Raw genomic sequence first — 12,856 nt, 5'->3', positions numbered from 1 at the left:
TTAAAAGTGTGATCCAAGTGCTCAATTATTTTCCTTTTGTTTTGAAGGATCTCTCCCTTATAAACGAAATCTGACTTACTTCCAAACATTTTAAACTATTTAAACTATAGTTATTTCTCACTTAATAAAAGTGGCTTTCTTCTGATGTGATTTTCCCATTTCTTTCCCAGCATCTTTCTACATCCTCTATAGAATCTTAACTTTGAGGACATATAATTGTAGGAATATAATTATAAATAATTGTATGGAAGAAAAAATTTCCTTTTACCATCCTAGTTCTCTGGATGGGCCTAAGAATTAAACTGGCAGAACACAGGTTAATAGGAGAAAATAATAGAAATTTTATTTAATATTTTTACATGCATGAGGGAATATTCAGAAGAAAAATGATGACCCAAAGAAGACATTAGGCCCAAAAGTTTATATACTTTTTGAAACAATAAGTTGTGGGGATATGACAAGAAAAAGGAGCTTGAACTAGCAGCAATAAATTATGGGATGGTGAGTAGGAAACAAATAGGTTAACCTAATAAATAATAGGCTTATTTCAGTGGGTTTATTTGTGCAGATCCACTTTGGCATTGACTTTCAGTCTTCAGTGATAAGAATGCTCTTCTAGGGAGTCTGGGAAGATGGCTGAGAAGGAAGACCCTAAGTTCACCTTCTCCCACAGATACAACTAGATAACACCCGTATCAGTGTAAATAAACTAGAAAATGACCTGAAGACTGGCAGGCAGAACAAACTCCATAAATAAAGGAAGAGAAGAGGCCACATCAAAAAAGGTAGGAAGAATAGAGACATGGTTGGGGAATAAGACAGACCATTGCCGTCAGTGGCCAAGAAGGTGCTGATGGTGGGGAAAAGGGTGAGAAACAGACTATCACACCAGAGAGCCCACACAGGGAAGATGAATCCCAATAACATCTGACTTTGAAAGCTAGAGGAGACAAATTTCATGAGTTCTTACAACCAGAGGGATTTAAAGCCTGGAATTTTAAAAACCAGAGGGCTTGGCTCTGGGAGAGGCTGGAGGGTATTAGGAAGCTGAGTCTCTACTCTTAAAGAGACAACAGACAAATATCACATGCTGTAGAAGCAGTATTTGAAAAACACCTGGGATATATGGAAAAGAGAGTGATTTACTCATTTCAGAGTGTGTCCCAGAGAGGCAGGTATCACAGGAAGACCTCTTCAGGAACAAAGGAGCAGGGAGGCATCATTTACCTCCTTAACCCCTCACCACAAATACATGGCCACCTGTAGTAACCAGCACAGAATCAAGATTTGCTACCTAACTTGCTTACACTAAGTGTGATTCCCTTGCACTTCAGTGGATCCACTCTTCTCAGTCACACTTGCCTCAGTCCCAGCACTGTGGGTTCCCTTCCACAGAAGCCCAGCACAAACTTCGCCAGCACCACTTCTCCCTATCCACACATTTTGCAGTGCCTCGTTTCTGGTGGTGGTGGTGGCATGTCTCATTTTGCAAGCAGACCAGAGCACAGCTTGTTAAAACATGCCCAACCTCAGCCAGGACCAAATACTGCCCACAACAGGAAAAGAGAACTTCTGCAGACAACTGGACTGAAGGAAAAGGCGGTCATGACACAACAGCAGGGCATAGGCAACACACATAGGAGTCACTCCCTGAAGCTCCAGGTCCTGGGGAACAGGGGACAATGCACTGCAGGGCATTACAGGACCTATTCTTAAGGCCATTACCTTCAAGAGAAAAAGACTTAGCTGACTTTCCTAACACACAGAAAAAGACACAGAGAGCTACACAAAATGAGGAGATAGAAGAATATGTCTCAAATGAAGGAAAAAAAAAACACAGCAAGAGACCTAAATGAAATGGATATAAGTAATAGGCCTGACAGATAATTTAAAGTAATGGTCATAGAGATACTCATAGTACTTGAGGAAAGAATGGAGGACACCAGTAAGACACTCAACAAAGAGACGAAAAAGGAAGCAGAGATGAAGAACACAATAAATGAAATGAAAAATACATTTGATAGAATAAATGGCAGGTTAGTGACCTGTAATACAGAGTAATGGAAAGCAATCAAGCTAAGTGAGAGAAAAAAAAATTGTACACATTGAAAATAGACTTAGGGAATTCAATGACTCCATCAAGTGTAATTACATTCACATTATAGGGATCTCAGAGAAGGAAGAGAAAAGAGGGAAGAAAAGTTACTTCAAAAAAATAATAGTTTAAAATTTCTGTCATCTGGGGAAGGAAACAGATATCCAGACCCAGGAAGCACAGAGATTCACCAACAAAATCAAACAAAGGAGATCTACACTAAGACACATAGTAATTAAAATGGCAATAAGTAGTAATAAAGAAAAAAAAATTAAAGGCATCAAGGGAAAGGAAGACAGTTATATACAAGGAAAAACCTGATAAGGCTATCAGTGGATTTTTCAGCAGATACTTTGCAGGTCAGAAGGGAGTGGCATGGTATATTCAAAGTGTTGAAAGGGAAAAATCTGCAGACAAGAATACTCTATCCAGGAAGGCTATCTTTCAAAGTAGAAGAAGAGATAGAGTTCCTCAGACAAACAAAAACTAAAAGACTTCTGAGGCACCTGGGTGGCTCAGTTGGTTAAGCGTCTGACTTGGGCTCAGGTCATGATCTCACGGTTCATGGATTCAAGCCCTGCATTGGGCTCTTTGCTGTCAGCACAGAGCCTGCTCTTGATCCTCTGCCTCCTCTCTCTCTTCCCCTCCCTCACTCATGCTGTCTCTCTCTCTCAAAAATAAATATTAAAACAAAAGAAACACACCAGATGAACACAGGGGAATGGAAAGGAAAATAAGGGAAACACAGAGGGAGGCAAACCATAAGAGTATCTTAAATACAGAGAACAAACTGAGGGGTGCTGGAGGGGCAGTGGGTGTGGGGATGGGCTAAATTGGTTATGAGGATGAGCATTGGGTGTCATATGTAAGAGATGAATCACTGCATTCTACTCCTGAAACCAAGACAACACTGTATTATAACTAACTTGAATATAACAAACAAATAAATAATAAATAAATAAAGCAAGCAAGCAAAATCTACTTGAGACATCAATTGTGTGCCATAAGAGGTAATGGAAGAAAGATCACTGTGGTAGAAGAGTTACCCTGGAAGAAATTGTGGAGGAGATAAAGCTTGAACTAGGCTTGAATTATGGATAGTTTTGGTAGACATAAGGGTAAGAATATCAGTCCTCTAAAGGGAGGAAATGAAAAAGTAGGTGATTTTCTCACATAGAGGGAGAGTCATCATAGCAGACAGCTGGATTGCCACTCTCCAGAAGCCTCTAATTTCCTCACCCCACCAGCAAAGGAGGATTCACGTTCTCCCTCTACAATCTAAGATTTTACTACTCTAAATTCCAATTGATTTGCCTCTGTCTGTGGTAGGTAGGAAGTATGGAGACCTTACTGGGTGGAAGAAGACTGTCCGTACTTCTCAAAGGCCTTTTCTTTTTTCTTTTCTTTTCTTTTTTTAAATGTATGAAATTTATTGTCAAATTGGTTTCCATACAACATCCAGTGCTCATCCCGAAAGATGCCCTCTTCAATACCATCAAAGGCCTTTTCAATGTGTGTCCTTTACACCCTTCCCTAATGTTCAGGGACCTGTAACAGAACCATTGTTCCATCCCACTGCAATAATCAGCACTAATGGTGCAACTCTTTGATGCTGCTGTTCTGCTGGCCTAGCTAAGAACAAAAAAAGAATGGGACTAAAGCCAGAGATTTCACTCAAGGTCTCTAGTAACAGTGGTTCTTAATGTTTCCTGAGGTCACGGAGTTATTTGAGACTCTGAAAGAAGCCACACGCATCTTCACACATATTCTATCTCCTCTTTTTTCAGTTATAGTTTACAAATAATATCCCATTGAATTCTTTCCCATCAAGTTACATTTGGGTAATTGATGTAGATAAAACAAATATAATATCTAGATCTCCACTTAGGTGTCCTCAAACCAGTGTGCATCACAATCACTTGGAGAACATAATCAAAATGAATATTTCTGGGCCTACTTCCATGCATTTTTAGCAGGTGCTCTAAGTTGTTTGGATGAAAGAAGTTCCCTGGACCACACTTTAGAAACTGCTCCACAGTCATCTAAACTGACTGAATTCCTTTGACTTGAAACATTGCTCAATGGGTTTTTCTATCAGAGTTCAAATCAAAGGAACCCATTTTCTTCTTATAAAAGATTTGAAGTAGGGCAAGGATGAGGAGCCAAAAAACTGCAATGAAAAAAATGTTTAAAAATTATGTTATTGCTTAATATGAATACTTCAAATTAAATTGACTTTGTTGATATTCTATGGAACCATATAAATTAGAACTTGATATTGCATTTTGTCCATTCACTATTGGAGTATGTGTGTGTGTGTATTTGCACACATACATGCAAAAACTAACCTTGCTTCCCCGCCTAAAGGACTATTTCTGCAAGCTGGGCACACAGTTGGCACTGAAATACCATCAGTAGACCCACAAGAGGAGCATCAGTTACTTTTTAGGAACTCGCTTAATGCTTTAAATGAGGAGCATATGAGTATAACCCCTTCGCTGGGGACCTAGAAAGCCCATATGCTGTCATTGTGGACAAATAATTGTGTAGACTTATCTGCCATATAATTGAATTTTATTTCAATGACTGGTGTGAAAACATTCCTATTTTCTACCATTTCTTTTAAGGGATGATTTGTGCATCCCAGGAAAAAAAAAAGGCAGGGTTCTCACAAGATTTATTTTCCTTACTTTGATGCCCAGATTCAAACACCATTATTTATATCCTTTATTAATCACTGAAAAGTCTGTGCCATCCTGAGGCATCATATGTCCTACAGACATTCAGATGGTTATCTTACAAAAGTAAGACAAAACTTGAGATGTTAAAAAACTAAAACATTGTCTTTAGAATTCTCCTAAAGGCAGTGCGAATGTTTTCAAATGATCCATCCTGTGTTTAAACTGGGTTTCCCACAGAAATATTTCCATTTTTATTGATTAAACAACTATTTTGTTTTTTCTTTGTTTTGTTTTTAAGTATACTTCTTTAAGGGGCATCTGAAGTTACTTTGTTTTGCCATAAGAATTAATGTACCTCACTGACAAGTGGATTATGATATAGTAGTAAATACTACTGCTAATAATAATAGTATTGCTACCATAATTCCAGTTCTAGTTGTCTTCCCAAGAGATAAGAAAACATATGTCCACACAAAGATTTGAACACAAATGTTCATAACAGTATTATTCATAATAGCTGAAAAGTAGAAACAAACTCATAAGCCCATCAACTGATGAATGGATAAAAATGTAGCATATCTACACAATGGAATATTATTCAGCCATAAAAAGAGATGAAGTACTGATTCTTGCTACAACACAGATGTTTCAACATGAATCTTGAAAAATCATCTTGATAAATGAAAAAAGCTGGTCACAAAAGACTACATTTTATATGATACCATTTATATGAATTGTCCAGAATAGTCAAATTCATAGAGACAGAAAGTAGAGTAGTGGTTGCCTGGAGATGGTTTATGATGAAAATGTTCTGAATTGAATTAAGATGACAGTTACAAAAGTTTTTAAATTTACTAAAATTAATTTAAATGTGCAATTAAAATAGGTGATTTTTATGGTGTGCAAGTTATACCTCAGTAAATTTATTTTTTTTTACAAAAGCAATTTAAGAATCAAGGGGAAAAGTGGAAACAGTGCTTTTCAGAGATACTTCAATAAAAGGAGAATCCTGGGGGAGCCATAATAAACAGTGAGATTAAATAAAATGTTAATGCCATTTTCCATTTAGTGAACACTTACTATGGTGCCGGGCACTTCACTAATCCCTTTACATATATTATCTCCTTTGAATTTAACAGAAACAATATGAAGTTGAATTATTGTACCACCTTCACATATGAGGAGGCAGGCTTATAGAGTTTAATTATCCAAAGTCACACAACTAGTAAAGGGAAGAACCAGGATTTGGAGACAAAGCTCAAGTCCTTAGCCATATCCTGTGACTTTAAAGTAAATTTATTACTCTTAACTCTAATTCAAGACTCTCCCTTCAAGTTCCTAAGATTGCCACCTCCCTAGTCCCCTCCCTTGCCAATGTTTTACTCATCTCAGCAGGAGAGTGACTTATCCTCAGACTCTCCTTACTTTTACTATTGGGTTGTAAATGATTTGAGAGATTTTTAAAAAGTAATTTAAGTTCTATCATCAGAAACTGCTTTGGAGCTGAGACTTATCTAATAACATAAACACTTGTTAATTCTGCATTTTCCACCATTCCAGAATTCTCTAATTGTTTTGTTAATTCCTTTTTGGTTCACCCTTCCTCTGGCCCAGGCCTTGCAGCAAATCCCAAACAGCAGGAGTAGAGTCTGGTAGGCCCATTTGCCTAAGACCCTCAAAATATTCATGGAAACATAAGAATGGATGAATCAAAGATGAGGCAACACAAATACCTTTTGCTGAGCATTACTATCTAAAGAAACTTTGTTCTGGAATGCTATTAAAGTGGGGGAGATGGCCAATTACCACAGTGACATTATTTCTCTTCCTTTAAACCTTCTAATATAAGCATTAAAAGACAGCAGATAGTTCCCTTGTGGGTCTCACTGACAAACTTAAAAGTGTGGTAAAAGAAAAACAAATGATGATAAAATTAAAACTGTATTTTTTTAAAAAAATTATAGTCTGTTATCACCACAGCAGGCATGCAAATGAAACAAAGTCCATCCCAGAGTGCGAGTAAAACTCTTGCACCACAGTAAGTGATAGAACAGGTTGAAATGCACACACTGCCAAGTTGCCAGGTGCTATTTTGGGAAAAACCTCTACTGGCACTACATCAGACTGCCATTTGTGAGTTAACAGAATGCACCTTAACTTTCACAGAAGCCATTCAAATATGCAATTCATTATTTACTCTTGAGACCCACCAGTTCTTAAAACAGTGTGACTAAAAAAATTTAAACCAAGATTATCTCTACAGAAAAGATGACAAGAATCACATTACAAAATAATACAAGTCCTTTGTACACAAAAGATAAATAATTAAGATATTATGCACAATTAATTTAAAAGGTAAAATAAAAATATAATTTAAAAATTATGCACAGGTTATTTCCAGAGTGTGTAGATCTCAAGGCTAAGCTTATTTAGGTAGCAGGTAGAGATTACATGCAAGACAATGGTACATGCTCAGAGGGAAACATTCCATTAAAAGCATAGTGTTGAAAAATTACACATAGTAAAACAGTATTACAAAAAGATAAAAACACTATTTTTATCACATTAGTTCTCTAATTGAAAACGTCATAAGCCAAACATCAAGTGCTTTCTCATTAGAGCTCTGTCACTTTCTTTTGTAATCTTAGACAAGTTGCTTTATCTCTTTCACTGTTGGTTGCACCTGCTGAAGGTCCTTCTAGTTTTGAAAGTCTATGACAATGCCTTCTGCATCTCTGTGCTATCTTTACCAAACTTCACTTCCTAGTCTCAATTAATGGGATCATCATTATTGATTCACTTGCCTGATAAATGTTGTTACTTGCCTCTAGGACAGGCCCATCTGAGACAAAATTGTTTAGTAAGCTATTTTCCTGTCCCTAACCAGCATCCATGCTGTGGGCCCTTTACCTGGATTAGAGGCTTAGGACCCTCATTATTGTTCCTCTTCTTTCCTTTAAAAATATGGACTCAGACACTCCATTCACACTAAGCTTCCAATGATTCATGACAACTTGATGAGTGGTCTGGAATGATTGTACCAGAGACTAAGGCCTTAAGTTGGCAAAATAATGTTCAGACAGTAGAATTTTATGTGCTAGTTGAAATAGGTATGAGTGCGGGGAGGAGAGGAAATGTTGACCATTTCTGATACCTTGAAATTGTATCGTATATGGGTTATCAATTCTATATATATTCTGGATGAGGATGATATTCCCTAAGCCAAAATCAAACTTTCAAGCCCTGTTTAGTTCACTTAATATCCCTTTATTTCATGACCATAGACTGTGCACCTATTCCATGACCATCTTCAGATGCATACTATGTGTTGGTAAAAAAAGCCCCAGAAGAGAAAATGTGTCTTGCTCAATGTAAATGAGCACCAAACCTAGATAGAGAGAATGGTCTGAAATGGCATGATAGTTCAATATAAAAGGAATAACATTATAATTTGTATACATTGATAAACAATACCCTAAAATCTGTGTGGAAACAGGAAAGATGTTTGTTTTATTAAAAAGTGTAATTGTCATTTTGAAAGAGTAACATTGCCCTTATTAATCAGTTTGCCATTAGTGAGTTATTAGTCACCAAAGTATAATGTTTATGGTATTTCTGACTTTTTCTGCTTTGCCTTTGTAGTTTCTTTTCATGGACTTTTCTCTTATTGGCATTTCTCTTCTCATTTACTCCAGGTGTCTAGATTATTTCTGATCTCATCACTGAATCTTTGCATCATATCTACACTATCAGCTCACATTCCCACTGAGACTCTAACACGATTACCCTTATTAAAAAGTAAATTTCAAGGAAAAAATGATTATGTAGTAATTGAATGTTCTATCTTCCTTAAAAGGGAGGAGCAGAGCTCTAGTGTGACTGTGCTTACTATGAATCATTTTTGCCTTTGGCACTGGTGGATATTGTGATTAGAAATTTTAGCATTGGTAGAAGCTTTACAGATTGCCAGTCTCTACTGCCACCCAGTTTAAATCTTAAATTCTGTTATATGTTACTAAAATTTAAATTAGGACAAAATTTCATTATTCAGCACAAACAGTAGGTATATTACAAGATTTAAATAGTGGTAAATATAGTTGGCCTATGGAATACTAATCAGACATCATGCTGGAGAAGCAGTATTGGCCTGTGTAAGATGACCTAGGTTTAGTTTAGTTCTGGATGAATCACACTGTCTGGGCTACAATTCCAAATCTATAAAATTAAGTTGTAGGGCTGTCTATCAGCATTCCAAAATTGTTTCTATTCTTTTTAATTTTTCCCAATGTTTTAAGAATAGTTCAGTAAATGAGTACCTCTCATTAAGTCAGTTCTGCCATTATCTTTTGCAAGTGAAAACAAGTCACTTAACTTCTTTCAGTTTCAGTGTCCCCATCATCCATCTTTGTACCTGTTTCAGCATCTAGCCAAGCCTTTCACTGATGGGAGAGTTGAGGATATAAGTTGCTGGCGGAAGTAAAAGACAGTTATAAGAGGGAAACACAGATGGGGAATAAGAAAGACAACTGCCAGCTAGATTGTTTTTCTTGGCAGAGAGCCCCCTTGGGAAAAGGCTTATAATGGCAATAATTCTGTTTTTAAAATTGACCAGGTAAGGCTTTTATATTTTTTAAGTCTTTACTTAAATTGCACTTATTTAAAATACAGTATTATTAAATATAATAATATTTAAATATATTAAATATAATATTAGTTTTAGGTGTACAATTGAATGATTCCATTTTTCCATATAACACCTGGTGTTCATCACAACAAATGCCCTCCTTAATTCCCATCACCTATATCACCCATCCTCCCACTCCTCTCCCTTCTGGTAACCATCAGTTTGCTCTCTATAGTTAAGAGTCTGTTTTCTTGGTCTGCCTCTCTCTTTTCCTCCCATTATCATTTGTTTTGTTTCTTAAATTCCACATATGAGTGAGATCATACAGTATTTGTCTTTGACTTATTTCACTTAGCATAATACTAACTCCATCCATATCATTGCAAATGGAAAGATTTCATTCTTTTTTATGGATGAATAATATTCCAGTGTGTGTGTGTGTGTGTGTGTGTGTGTGTGTTTATACACCACATCTTCTTTATCCATTCATCAGTTAATGAACAGTTGGGCTGTATCCATAATTTGGCTATTGTAGATAATGCTGCTATAAACATTGGGGTGCATGTATTCTTTTGAACTAGTATTTTTGTATCCTTTGGGTAAATACATAGAAGTGCAATTTCTAGATTGTAGGGTAGTTCTATTTTTAACTTTTGGAGTAATCTATACATTTAATGCAAACCAATAAAAATACCAACAGAACTTTTCACAGAGCTAGAACAAACAACCCTAAAATTTGTATGGAACCACAAATGACTTTCAATATCCAAAGCAACCTTGAAAAACAAAAACAAAGCTGGAGGCAGCATAATCCCGGACTTCGAGTTATATTACAAAGCTGTAGCGATCAAAACAGTATGGTACTGGTGCAAAAATACACTTAGATCTATGTAACAAAATAGAAATCCTAGAAGTGAACCTACAACTATATGGTCCATTAATCTTCAACAGAGCAGGAAAGAATGGGAAAAAGACAGTATCTTCAACAAATGGTATTGGGAAACACTGGACGACAAAATACAAAAGAATGGAACTGGACTACTTTCTTATACAACACACAAAAATAAAAATTGATTGAAGACCTAAATGTGAGACAGGAAACCAATATAATCCTAGAGGAGAACACAGGCAGTAACCTCTTTGACACTGGCCATGGAAACTTCTTACTAGAAGTTTGTCTTCTGAGGCAAGGGAAACAAAAGCAAAAATATACTATTGGGACTTCATCAAAATAAAAAGTTTCTGCACAGTGAAGGAAAGGATCAACAAAACTAAAAGACAACCTATAGAATGGGAAAATATATTTGCAAATGACATATCTGATAAAGGGTTAGTATCCAAAATCTATAAAGCACTTATAAAACTCAACACCCCCAATATAAACAGTCCAGTTCAAAAATGGGCAGAAGGCATGAATAGATATTTTTCCAAAGAATACATCCAGATGGCCCACAGACACATGAAAAGATGCTCAACATCACTCCATATCGGGAAATACAAATCAAAATTACAATGAGATATCACCTGACATCAGTCAAAATGGCTAAAATAAACAACACAAGAAACAACAGGTGTTGGCAAAGATGTGGAGAAAGGGGAACACTCTTGCACTGTTTGTGGGAATCCAAACTAGTGCAGCCACTCTAGAAAACAGTATAGAGATGCCTCAGAAAGACCAGGTAAGGCTTTTAGAACCACTGGTAGATTGAAAATTAATACTTGTGAGTCCTGATCTAAGCTATTCACTCCAGGCTCTACAAATCTATCCTCTTCCTCTGAGAAAGGAACTAACAAGGGCTTCAGTTATCCTGCCTATGTGGTGGTAAAAATAATGGTGGTATTGAGATAACACTACTAGGATCGAATAGTGACACAATCTCAAAATGTGTTCTTGGTTCATTCTTGGAGACAGTAGGTCTCAGGATTCCAGGTGAGCTTAATTGCTTAATAATTAATGAACTGGTATGGAATCTTATGGGTATAAAAAATTTGTTGCTTAAATGCATAGAGGAATCTCCTGAGACTTACCATTTAATTTATTCAATAGATAGCAGAACTCTAGGGCTAATCATTTATATCTTCCTGTAAGGCCTACACAGGTGTCCCAAGAAAGTCACACACAAGGAGCTGATATTGCTTTAATTTAACATATGCTTTAGTTCAGCAGGAAGTATCTAGTATTATTTTTCTTCCACAAATTAGTAATATATGTTATGTCAGAATATGAAGATTTAAATTGTTTCCTTTTCAGATGATGTGAATTCCTGTGAGATATTTCTTTCCGGGCTTTCATAAAGGCCCACATAAATTCAGTCATAAAAAGCTTCATTCAAAACATTCTGTTTTCTTGCCTCTCCCTTCTGCAGTAGTTCTGGTCAAAGTTCATAAAGTAAGAGTGACACAAATACCCACCAGGAGGGAAAAATAACACCCAATACTGCTTCTCGGAAGGAGCAGGATTAATCACAGCTGATAATTGCATTTGCAAATGATGATAATACACCACATAATCTCATTAAATTTTGAAGCACCATGGCTTTTAGAGAGACAAAACAGCAAAATTCCACTTTAGGTAAAGATAAAAAATCCCTTATGTGCTTGAATTCTCAGAATAAATTTCTTTTAGTTGCTTCGCCCCTTGTCTATACAAAATGTAAGAAAGATTCCATAGCTATGAGAATCAGAAATCATTCCCTGTGGGGAAACTGTGCTCCTACCAAATGCTGCTCATTAATTAAAGGGAATAATATTGTTACCCATGATTTTTGAGAGAAATACAGGTAACTGTCCTAGGAGACCTAAGGCTAAAAAGGCTAAAAATGATCCCTTCTGTTATCTAAGTTCATATAATTTTAACAAACTTAACTGAGGAAGCAGAGATGATTAGATGTTATTTTTTATGAAGTGTTCAAAGCAGAATATAAGATTTAAAAAAACGGTGTTTATGATAGGATTAGTAATGTGCAGCCCTGAATTCAATAGAACAGTGCTTCACAGACATTAATGTGCATACAAATTATATGGTGATCTTGTTCCAACACATTGTGAATAGGTAAGTCTGAGGTAGAGCCTGAGAGTCTGCATTTCTTGTGATCTCCCAGGTGATGCTCTTGTTGTTGACTCATGGTCCATACCATGGACATAGACAACCAAGTTGTTGAATAATTTGGGTGTTACTGGTCAAGTACACTGGTTGTTTCAGATCAAAATCATTAAACCTTTATTAAGCACATTCCCTGTGAGGCATTATAGGAGTCTACATGAAAGCAAACCTCTGTCCCTCTTCTTACTCCTTTTAGAATTTAGTTGGAGAGGCAATACTAAAAAGACGTTTTCCCCAAGGTCACAAAAATGATCCTTCATGCCCAGATCTCTTGATTTACCCTCTGTAAATACTTCTTGGGGGAATCCAAAGAGAGCATCCTTGGGCTAGAGGCAGGAAACTGAAGGAGTGAA

General features: G+C 36.5%; 1 protein-coding gene across 1 annotated transcript in view; it reads right to left on the bottom strand.

Annotated features, from left to right (window-relative positions):
• IL1RAPL2 (interleukin 1 receptor accessory protein like 2) overlaps window positions 1–12,856 on the bottom strand; it is a 1,066,898-nt gene that overhangs the window by 696,579 nt on the left and 357,463 nt on the right. The gene's annotated exons all lie outside the window — the stretch shown is intronic.

Source organism: Panthera tigris, chromosome X (genome assembly GCF_018350195.1).
Source record: "Panthera tigris isolate Pti1 chromosome X, P.tigris_Pti1_mat1.1, whole genome shotgun sequence".
NCBI classification, from domain to species: domain Eukaryota; kingdom Metazoa; phylum Chordata; class Mammalia; order Carnivora; family Felidae; genus Panthera; species Panthera tigris.
This window is presented reverse-complemented; position numbering and strand designations above follow the sequence as displayed.